Source organism: Eschrichtius robustus, chromosome 17, assembly GCF_028021215.1.
Source record: "Eschrichtius robustus isolate mEscRob2 chromosome 17, mEscRob2.pri, whole genome shotgun sequence".
NCBI classification, from domain to species: Eukaryota; Metazoa; Chordata; class Mammalia; order Artiodactyla; family Eschrichtiidae; genus Eschrichtius; species Eschrichtius robustus.
In genome coordinates, this window is record NC_090840.1 from 43,987,594 (window position 1) to 43,999,036 (window position 11,443).

At 39.9% G+C, this 11,443-nt stretch overlaps 1 long non-coding RNA gene across 1 annotated transcript; it reads right to left on the reverse strand.

The window, feature by feature from the left end:
• Nucleotides 1-1,825: 1,825 nt before the first annotated feature.
• On the reverse strand, nt 1,826-10,711 carry LOC137750941 (uncharacterized). The gene is made up of 3 exons (XR_011070651.1): nt 10,578-10,711; nt 2,142-2,290; nt 1,826-1,980 (listed from the first exon to the last, which is right to left on the reverse strand). It is a non-coding gene; the product is annotated as an uncharacterized lncRNA (long non-coding RNA).
• Nucleotides 10,712-11,443: the final 732 nt, after the last annotated feature.

Genomic DNA, 11,443 nt, shown 5'->3' on the forward strand with positions numbered 1-11,443 from the left:
CTCATGTTCATTTACAGTTAATCCATCCCAACCCTAGCCTCAAGCAACCTAAACTACTTTCTTTTTATATTAACTTACATTTTCTGGGCATTTTGTAGAAATGGAATCAAGCAATATGTAGTTGTTTGTGTTTGGCTTCCATCACTTAGCACAATGTGTTTGTGGTTCATCCATGAAGTAGCAAGCAGGTGTCAGTAGTTTCTTCCCTTTTATTGCTGAGTAGTATTCAATGGAGCATCTACCAATTTTGTCTATCTCTTCATTAGCTGATGGACATTTAGGTTGTTCCCAGTTTGGGCTATTATGAATAATGCTGCTATGAACATTCATGAGTCACACAACTTCTAATTGCATTACTGGAATACAAACCTAGACAGTAAGAAGAAAGTTCACATTCCACCTTTATGCTGCTTGGAGTGAAACAGCTTTCTCTGATTTATTTTCACAAAGCTGTCTTCCTGTGTTTCAGTCACCAGGCCATGGGGATTGTGCCACGCTCAAACTCACCACTGGCAGATCCACACCACTAGGCCTCCATCCACAACAGGACATGAATGAATGCCAGGGTGGTGCCACTTAGGTTTCAAACTAAAATCCCCAGAGGCAAGATAAATGGAACTGATGTAGGTAAAGTCCATAGACTAATACCTGAACCATGTGCAGTACTTGTTATTATGATTAGTATCCGTAAAGTTATGGCTGACTTAACTGTTTTATTTTTTGAGATTATAGCAAATTATTTAATTTTGCTTAGGTAAGAAAGATGTTTCTTATTTATGAAATTATAACAGTTAATAATTAACTATAAATCATACTAAGTATGAAATCTATGCATTACCATTTTAACCTGCTATAGAAAATTTAATAATAAAATGTGGTTATAACTATAGACTGGTGAAGAATAAAACTGCTCAGCACCCTTCTTCTGAACCCTGTTCTCCTGAATCCTCTGTACCAATCGTTGGCATTCTCATCCACCCAGCCACCAAGATAGAAGCCAGAGAGACATCCTATAGCTTCTCCATCTCTCATTTCCTCTATCCACCCAATTAGTCATCAGGTCTCCCCTCTCCTCCCTCCTTCCCATCCTACTGCACCTGCCATGTCCTGCAAAGATCCAAACTCATCATTTGGCATCGTCTACACTGTAGTCTCTAAAAGATCTGCCATGATCCGGCCCCACCTCACCTCTCCAGGCTCATCTCCCACCCCTCCTTTCCTTGATGTTTCAGAAACACCAAAGCACTTGTAATTCCTCACACACACTTGTTCTCACAAGTTATTCCTTCTGCCTAGAATCTCCAACAGTACCTCAATCTGCTTTTTCAGGTCCATAGTTTAATGTTAAACTCAAGAACCACTAGGCCCAAAATGCCTTTCTTGACCCCCAAAACCTGGATCAAATCCCTCTTCTCTGATTCCTCGGTCCCCAGGCATGCCTCATCATTGCATTTATCACTTTCTAGTGTAATGACCTCTTCATGGGAAGTTCCAGAGTAAGACAATTCCCAGTTCAAATCTGGCTCTGTCACTGACTAGCTCTGTCACTTACAAGCTTGCGATCTTGAGCAAGCCCGTTACATTCTCAGTTTTCTAACCTGAAAAATGGGGTCATTTCATCAGTGCATATTGATTCAGTGGATCCTTGGACAGATGAGTGAGTGGAGAGAAGAATGGGAGCGCCAACCCACCACTCTTTCATTGATTATAATGGAGATCCGGGGGAAGTATCCGAGGGTTTCAGGATTATTTACTTGTTTCTTGGGCACATCACACTCATCTTTCTGTACCTACCTGAGCCGTCTTCGTACCTCCCTGACACCCAGGCTGCAGGCATCCTCGGCAGCCTCTCCAAACTCTGGGCAGGAGTGGGGTGGTCTGCACCCCTTCATACAGCACTCAGCTCCATCCATGCATGGTTTTCTGAATGTAAGAAACTCCTTAGAGAAATAATCTTAGTGTTTTGTTTTTCTTTTCTTTCTGGAACAAAAAAACAAGAAATATATATAATAGAGTTGGGGGAGGGAGAAACCATCTCTTTCCTCAGAGTTGAAAAGGACAAGTGACCATAAAATGAGAACATTCAACCCCCAGCTGAGAAATAAAAACAGAGAGAGGGCCATTAGGCCCAGAGTTGTCACCTGTGTCCCTCCCCTCTCCGGCTGCTCATGGGCAGGGGGGAGCTCAGAGGGAGCTAAATGGCTCTGCTCCCTGTGAGGAAGGACCCTTCTGCTGCTGGCCGGCGTAGCCTGTTTTTCTTAGTCGCTGTTGTCTTCTCCTGACAGCAGCTCTGCAGTGGGAGGGAAGGACACCCAAGCTGTTTTAACACCACATATTTATTCATTCCTTCCAAAGGTAAAAAAAAAAACAACTAACAATTCCAAGAATTTCCCTTCCAATCTACATTCTTGTCAAACACATTTTTAATAGGATAACGTAAATACTGCTATGTACCAAACTTGTGTTTTCCTTTGCCAGTCAGACACCCGGCCCATTTCATACAAGGCATCAGACTCTATCTCCCAGTGTCTTGGGTTCGCTTGGTGAAGTCTAAGTGTAATATAAAATATTGCCTCTAAAAATATGTATACTGTAGTACAAAAATGGACAGATGTTTCCTAGTGAGTAATGAGCACCATTTTTCTCCAGTTTTCCTAATAGGCTAAAGCTAAAAACAAACACACATCTATACATACACTGGACCCATCTCAATAATAAGAATGTAACTGACAGTCCAAAAATTTTAGAGGTCAAAAAACAGACTTTTTTCTCTTTTTATTGTCTCTTTTTATTTAGACAACATCCAAATTCTTCCTCTAAGCCACTTAACACCATTACTAAAATTTCAAACTATTGTAGAATATATATCTACACATATGTATGTACATATATATGTGCATGTATTTATATGTTTACATGTATATGTATGCATACACACACATAATGTTCTTAGGAAAAATCAGTTCATTGCATTAATTAACCTGTTCAAGACAGGTAAACTGAAGGAAAAGGGGCAAGCTGGGACATTTTGATCCTGCCTTACATTCTTACCCCTTGCTTGAAATGGGACCTCAGAGAAGCACAGAGTGTTGGAGCCAAGAGTTCCTTCAAGATCAAAGGGCAAACTCCTTTCACCACTGAGGAAACCAGGGCCCAGAAAAGTAAAGTGACTTCCCAGACCACACAGCCAGATGGCAGAAGAGCTGTAAAAAACATACATAGATGATTCTAATAAGACAACTCCTGGGTGACATGGTTATGAAATATGGAGTAGAGAGAGATACCAGTCAGCCTCTCATCTGGAAGAAAGTTCCTTAAAACCTTCAAGACAGAAAGTTCCAAACTCAATAATCTTTGGACCTGATCATGGCATAGCAAGTAAGTACCAGCACTAATGCTGGCAGGGGTCCATGAGCAGAGTGAGCAGAGTGTGTGTGTGTGTGTGTGTGTGTGTGTGTGTGTGTGTGGTGTGGTGTGTGCAGGCACAGCTGGGAAGGGGGAACTCTGCCCCATGAATGTGGTCATGAAGGGCATGCCTTGCCCCAGGTTCCTCCTATTCTCTTCTTACCCTCTTCCTCCGCTACCATTTTTCTTCTTTCTTCTCCTCTTATCCTACCAGGTATCTAAACTGCTCCTCTAGGCTCCCTGTCTGCACATGGTCAGTCAGAGTCCAGGGACTTCAGTGACTCCAACAACTAACTCATATCAACAGTTCAGTGATATAATTCGTGACACCATGGCCTAATGTTTAAAAGACCTCTTCAGTCTCAAAAAAAGGTTGGGGAGGGCAGGATCATGACATCATATGATATGATATTGTTCAGTTAATCAGCAATAATTTTTGAGAATCCACCGTAGTAAAATGTCCTCATCAATTGTAGAAAACAACAGTGGCAAGAGGTCACAGTGGGCACTGGGCTCGCACTTGCTCCGAGGTGGAGGTGGCACTCTGGAGCTCACAGAGAGCTCTGAGGGGGCAGAGAGGGGAGGGAAAGGGAGAGAGGGGAGGGGAAGAGAGAGCATTCACTGAAGAGCTCCTTTGCACAGGTGACAAAATGAGTGCTTTATGCATGCAACCCCAATGTCAATCTGAAGAAAGACCAGGAGTAAAACAGCACAAATTCCTCCATCTCATAAAAGCATTGCTTATTATACACATGAAATTAACAAAATCATTTAAATGTATTTGATGTTTAAAGAATTTCAGTCACAAAATTTCAATTTTTTTCTATTCTATTACACAATTTTTTAAAGTGGATTAAATAGGTTGCAATTCAAAGAAAGGTTAGATTCTGTCACTAGCCTACAAAAGTTTTCAGAGAAAAATGATGCCTCTCAAAACCAGTCACATCTAGACTATATATTTATTTGTCATATCTGTGCATTGTGAATATATACTTCTACATTAATATCTCTGCACACAATATATTTTTCACAGCAATTGTCATGAGGTCATTAAATCCTACTTATGGCTTCCAGAAATGATACAGAGGGAGAGAGAGAAGATAGGGATAGATAGATAATCTTAGGTGTGAAGGAGAGGCAAAGGGGCAGATTTCTATTAAATGAAAGGTGAACTAAATGTTTTCCTTTGAAAGAATATATAGATATTAATCATGTAGTAAAACCCTTAGACTTCTGATCTAAATTACACTTACATATCTTTGTGATGGAAGAAATTTTCACATAGTGAGGTATGGGGAAATCATTCTGGCTTATATATGATTTGGCTTGAACATTACGCTAACTAGAACAGCCTGTCTTACGACTTGTCTAACATACATTATACATCTGTTTTAATCATTAAAGAGAATGCAGTTACCAGATTGTTTAAAATGTCCACTTTGAAGATAATGATAAATGTCCCCCTCCTCCTATGGCACCAATGCTAGTGCTGCTTCAAAGACGAGGTTTCCTTCTCAGACACCAGGGTCATGTGGACTCACTGTGTACATGCTAATCTGCCTCTTTTGAAACCTTGGAGGAATGTACCCCTGTCAGTTTTGATGTTTGTTTTTTGTTCTGACAAGTCACTCAGGCATCCAAAATGGAGCCAAGTGGCCACTGTGGATATGGTTTCAGACACATTCCTTCATCACCGAGAACTTGAATTTTCTGAACTGTATCAAACTCAAGGTCACTACCAGCCATTTTCAAAAAAATATCTGCTGGCAGATGCCACTGCAACCTTATAACTATGCAACCATTTTGGACCCCAATCAATCCTTGCTTAACAAGCACCCTAACTTCTTGACAGCTCCAATTCTAATTCCTGACAAAGAACTTATGTAATTTTGTGCTTTTTGCCTATACAAGCTTCCCCCATTTTGTAGTCTAGTGGAACACAATTCAAGGGCTTCTTGAATCTGTCTCCCAGGCTATAGTTCTCAGTTTGACTTGAATAAAATTATTTTCTATTCCCATTATAAATTGTTTATTGATTATTTCCATGGATATTTGTTATAAGAACTTGATAAGCAAAGGTACTGAGACCATTGTCCTCTTAAAGTTCTGTAATCCTAAGAAATAATTCCAAATAAATTTTAAATAATGGATATTTCATTTTTCTACTTTATACTGAAGAGGAGAAAGGGAAAGAAGGTTAACATTTATTGACAGCTACCTGATACATAGTGTTAGATACTTTAGAACCATTATTTACTTTCTTTTAAAGAGGTTCCTATTGAAATCAAAATTATGATCATTTGCAATATCTCCATATCATTTTTCAAATTATAGCAAACATTGGAATTAGAAACTAATTTTAATGATTATAAATATTGCAAAATAAAAATATATTTTGTTCACCAACCTAGTGCCCTTTATATCACTAAAAAACACCAGAATATTTGAAGATGTTGATAAACATATCAAATTACAGGCAATCCATTGCAACAATAAATTAACTGCACCAAAAACAAGGACTGAATTTTCTTCCTGGTGAGGGGGAGGAAACTGACTTCTTTTTTCTCTTTCTATTATTTTTTTGAAGTAATAAAAGCCTATTAATATAAAGTGACACATTTCGATGTGAAAAATGCAGGCTGTGCAAAGCTTGTGGTTCTCACTGAACTAACAATAGACCCACATTACACAGATGGGAGTTCCCTTCCTTATTCACTTCATAAATGCTAGGAGTAGCACACACAGCTTTTTCATTGTAGATGAACACTTGGTAAACAAACACTATCATGGAGACCTTTAACTTGTGTGTTTCCCTAGGCTTGATGTAACTAAGTTTGTAGATTTGATGTGACAAGAGTAAGAGATTTTTCATTGAATACATATATCCCCATAATTGTAGCACATTCTCAGTGGTTGTTCTCAGCACATGGTTAGTTGTTAGTTTTTGTTTCTTCTTTTTTTTCTTTTTTGTTTTAATTTCAAGAAAACCTAATGAGTTTCCAGCAGCAGTGTGAGTGCTTTGGGGCTGAATGTGATTTAAAACTGGCAGTAAAAGAAAAAGAAGACAGGGAAGGTAGCTGGTTAATTGACCTTTATTGTGCCTTCTGGTTCATTTAGAAATGGAAATTAAATTAACATGATAATTCAGTCCTACTGTGTTAAGGCTGCAATAAACCCATTGAATTTTATGGCCATTGATTTAGCATTTTTTTCTATTAACTGGCTTTAATTTTCAAAATTGTCATGCAGGTTCTGAAAAGTGTTTCATCCGCTCTGGTTCCTCCAAGTTACTAATGTGTAGCCTTTCCTTTAATAGTAGTCACTATTATTCAAGCACAGAAGGCCCAACTGCCCTCAAATGCCTGAATTAATTTAGAAATTAACCCCATTGAAAGTCTTTTTAAGAAGTAAGGAATGTTCAGGGATAGTAAAAGTCAGTGAAATTTCCTAATGCATATATCTAATTTTTTAAATATTGTACCTTAAAACTAATCCAGGCAAACGGAGAGAGAGGAGAAGATTTTGTGTTGGTGTTTCTTTTTACAGCTTCTTGATAACATGAAAATCTTTTAAAATGCAGCCATTCCTTGTAGCTCATTTAGGTGCCCAAACATCTTTTTAGCTACTAATTTAGAATTATGACCAGTCAAAATTTCTATTTTTGAACTTTTAAAAGGTATCAATTTTTACTTAAAGCTAAAACGTTTTCTTGAGTCTCTCTTTAGCAGATGTAGGTCTTAAGTATATAGCTTACAGAACTCATTTTTAATTACTAACTCAAATATTAGTTTTATTTTGAAAGTTATTGACACTTGAGGTCTCAGAGAGTTTCGAAAGGATTCTCTAACTTAACCTCATAGTATTTCTGAAAAGTAGAAACATGATAATTTTACCTTTCTGATTCTTTACCACTAAAGAAAAAGAAGGTAATTGATGGGCCCACAGACCCACAACTAGAACACTAGGCCTGTCAACAGTGCTGGACTTCCAACCCCAGTTTATAAATTCAAAGAACTGATGAGTGACTCTTTTTTGACTAAATTGTGAACATTTTTTTGTTATTTTCAAATGGTATGTTCAATTAAAATAACTCAATTTTTTAAAATGCTACATCATGGCTGATCTGTTTATATTAGAGTCTAAATGGCTGTTTTTATGTGTGCTTTTGATAGTTTTAACAATTGGAAATAGTAATTAAAGACCCTCAGAGCATCTGAAGATATTGCTGTTGGAAAATGGCAGATAAATATTTCACTCCCTTCTGGGCAAAGTAAATCAGGTTCTTCATTATCCAAGCACTTTTGCCTTAGATGATGTTTCCACTCCAAGTCAATGTTTTCCCAAAGTTACATATACTTCCTGGTTTAATGAACAGCTAGATATAATACCTAACAGAAAATGCATACCTATAAGAAGAGGTGTATTATTTCCTTAAAAGGAGAGCAAAAAATGGGCTTGTGAAGAAGTGCTGGGGTGGAAAGGATTTAGAAGCACATGCTAATAAAGATGGTGGAAGAAACGCTACCAGAAGATCTTTTGTACTTCCTAGTATTAGTAGAGCATCTTGCACCCAGAAGACTCAATACATAAATTTTAACAATTGCCAACACTTAACTATACAGCACTGACTGTGTGCCCTGCACTATTTGTTCTAAGGATCTTATACATATTTACTCATATAATCCTCACATAAAGTGGGTACAGCAATTACCCTCCCCCCCATACAGATAAGGAAATAGAAGTGTTACTGAAAGTGGGGGTCTGGCTGCTCACCACTCTGAAGCCAATAAAGAGGCAAGGTTCGTGGAAAAGAAAGTTTGCTTTATATCGGAGGCCAGCAATGGTTGGGGTGTGGGTAGGGGCAGACTTCTGTACAAAGGCCGACTCTCCCCACTGACAATCAGTGGGCAAGAGCTTTTATAGACGGAGGGAGGGGGCTACATGTAGAAACAGCACAGTCAGCTCTGACAGTCATCTTGAAATTATTCGTGCCGTGGTCTGATCAGCATCATCTAGATTGTTTTTAGTTCCGGGGTTGATTTGTTCCCATTTCTTTGAGACCAGTTCTCAGAATTGTGGCAGCTTATGTCATGGCTGCAGTCTGGTCATCATGTAGTTAACTTCTTCCACCTGGTGGGGGTTTCAGTGTCTATCAGATAGCTCAAAGGATATGGCTCAGAATATTATCTATAGTCCTTGAAGAGGAACTAAAAGTCCTTCACTTTGCTTAATGACTAATCTATTCTTATTTGGTCTTGTTTGACTGTTTTCCTCTGTTTCTGCATTTTCTCACTTGTCTGATTAAACTTATTATTTGGCTAAAGTTTTTTCACAGACAAAAGGCAGGCTGAGGGCTTCCCTGGTGGTGCAGTGGTTAAGAATCTGCCTGCCAATGCAAGGGACATGGGTTCAATCCCTGGTCCAGGAAGATCCCACATGCCGTGGAGCAAGTAAGCCCATGCGCCATAACTACTGAGCCTGTGCTCTAGAGCCCGTGAGCCACAACTACTGAGCCTGCATGCCACAACTACTGAAGCCCGTGCACCTAGAGCCCGTGCTCCACAACAAGAGAACCCACTGCAATGAGAAGCCTGTGCACTGCAACGAAGAGTAGCCCCCGCTCGCCACGACCAGAGAAAAGCCAGGTGCAGCAACGAGCACCCAATGTAGTCAAAAATAAAATAAATTAAATTAAATAAATAAATTTATTTTTTAAGAAAGGCAGGCTGAAGACATGGAGGGGGACAAGGGAGTTAAACAGCTTATGCAGGGATTTGAACCCATGCTGTCTGGCTATTACAACCTGCATTGTATGACTGCTGTACTGTTGTGTCTGTTGATTTCATTTGACATTCATTCATGCCCACTCACCAGGCCTGATAATTTGGATCATCTTGGACTCATCCCTTGTCATTGTTCTGTTTCCTGCATACCTCCTCTCCATCCCCATCCCTCACACCCTGCTCATCTTAAATCCTAGAGTCCTGACCAGTTTTTGTTCCCCAATCATGAAATCTAAACACGTTCCCTTGAGGAGAATTTATAAAGTGTTCAATGGTGTTAATATTTCTAAATTTGAAACCCCTGACCTCTGCTCTGAGGGTAAGAAGCAGAACGAGCATGAAGGAGGGAGGATGAGAGTGAGTGCAAGGGGAGAAAGAGCACTCCAGCCTCCTTTTCCTGTGTTCTTTATGGCTTTGGGTTTATACAATTTGCTGGAGTAGCTTTTGGTTTCTTTCTCAAGCACTGTGCCTGCGATGCAGGACCTGCCAAAATAGAAGTGATTCATCTTTCTGCTTTTCACAAACTGTGTACCTCATACTTACCTATATCATAGCACCTATAACACTTTATTCCTTACATGGTGGTCTCCTTTAGATTCCAAAATTTGGATTCAAAGAGTGGTTGATAAGGACTGTAACTGATGTAAAACTGTATCCTCAAAACCTTGAATGATGTCTGGCTCATTCCTCTTCAATAAATGACTGATGACTGAGTGAGTTAATGAATGTCTGAAATAAACCAGCCTTCACCAAGAATAATAAATGAGAGTAGAAACCATGTTCTAGTTATATCTTTTCTAGAAAAAAAAAATGTTTGAGGAAATGTAGCAATATCAGTATAAATAAATACTAAAGTTTACTGATTTTGCACTTATTTTAAGAAATAAATTTTTATTTCTGATAAGGAACCAAGATGGCGAGTAGAAGGACATGCTTTCACTCCCTCTTGTGAGAACGCCAGAGTCACGGCTAGCTGCTGGACAATCATCAACAGGAGGACACTGGAGCTCACCAGAAAGGGCACCCCACATCCAAAGACAAAGGAGAAGCCACAGTGAGATGGTAGGAGGGGTGCAATCAGAGTAAAATCAAATCCCATAACTGCTGGGTGGGTGACTCACAGACTGGAGAACACTTATACCACAGAAGTCCACCCACTGGAGTGAAGGTTCTGAGCCCCACGTCAGGCTTCCCAACCTGGGGGTCTGGCAATGAGAGGAGGAGTTCCCAGAGAATCGGACTTTGAAGCCTAGTGGGATATGATTGCAGGACTTCGATAGGACTGGGAGAAAAAGAGACTCCACTCTTGGAGGGCACACACAAAGTAGTGTGCACATCGGGACCCAGGGGAAGGAGCAGTGACCCTAGGGGAGACTGAGCCAGACCTACCTGTTATTGTTGGAGGGTCTCCTGCGGAGGCAGGGGGTGGCTGTGGCTCACCATGGGGATGAGAACACCAGTGGCAGAGGTTCTGGGGGGTGCTCCTTGGTGTGAGCCCTCCTGAAGTCTGTCATTGGTCCCACCAAAGAGCCCAGGTAGGCTCCAGTGTTGGGTTGCCTCAGGCCAAACAACCAACAGCCTCATCCACCAGAGGGCAGACAGCAGAAGCAAGAAGACCTACAATCCTGCAGCCTGTGGAACAAAAACCACATTCAGAGAAAGATAGACAAGATGAAAAGGCAGAGGGCTATGTACCAGATGAAGGAACAAGATAAAACCCCAGAAAAAAAACTAAACGAAGTGGAGATAAGCAACCTTCCAGAAAAAGAATTCAACATAATGATAGTGAAGATGATCCAGGAACTCAGAAAAAGAATGGAGGCAAAGATCGAGAAGATGCAAGAAATGTTTAACAAAGACCTAGAAGAATTAAAGAACAAACAAACAGATGAACAATACAATAACTGAAATGAAAACTACACTAGAAGGAATCAATAGCAGAATAACTGAAGGAGAAGAATGGATAAGTGACCTGGAAGACAGAATGGTGGAATTCACTGCTTCAGAACAGGATAAAGAAAAAAAAATGAAAAGAAATGAAGACAGCCTAAGAGACCTCTGGGACATTAAATGCAACAACATTCTCATTATAGGGGTCCCAGAAGGAGAAGAGAGAGAGAAAGAACCAGAGAAGATATTTGAAGAGATTATAGTCAAAAAGTTCCCTAACATGGGAGAGGAAATAGCCACCCAAGTCTAGGAAGCGCAGAGTCCCATACAGGATAAACCCAAGGAGAAGCACGCCGAGACACATA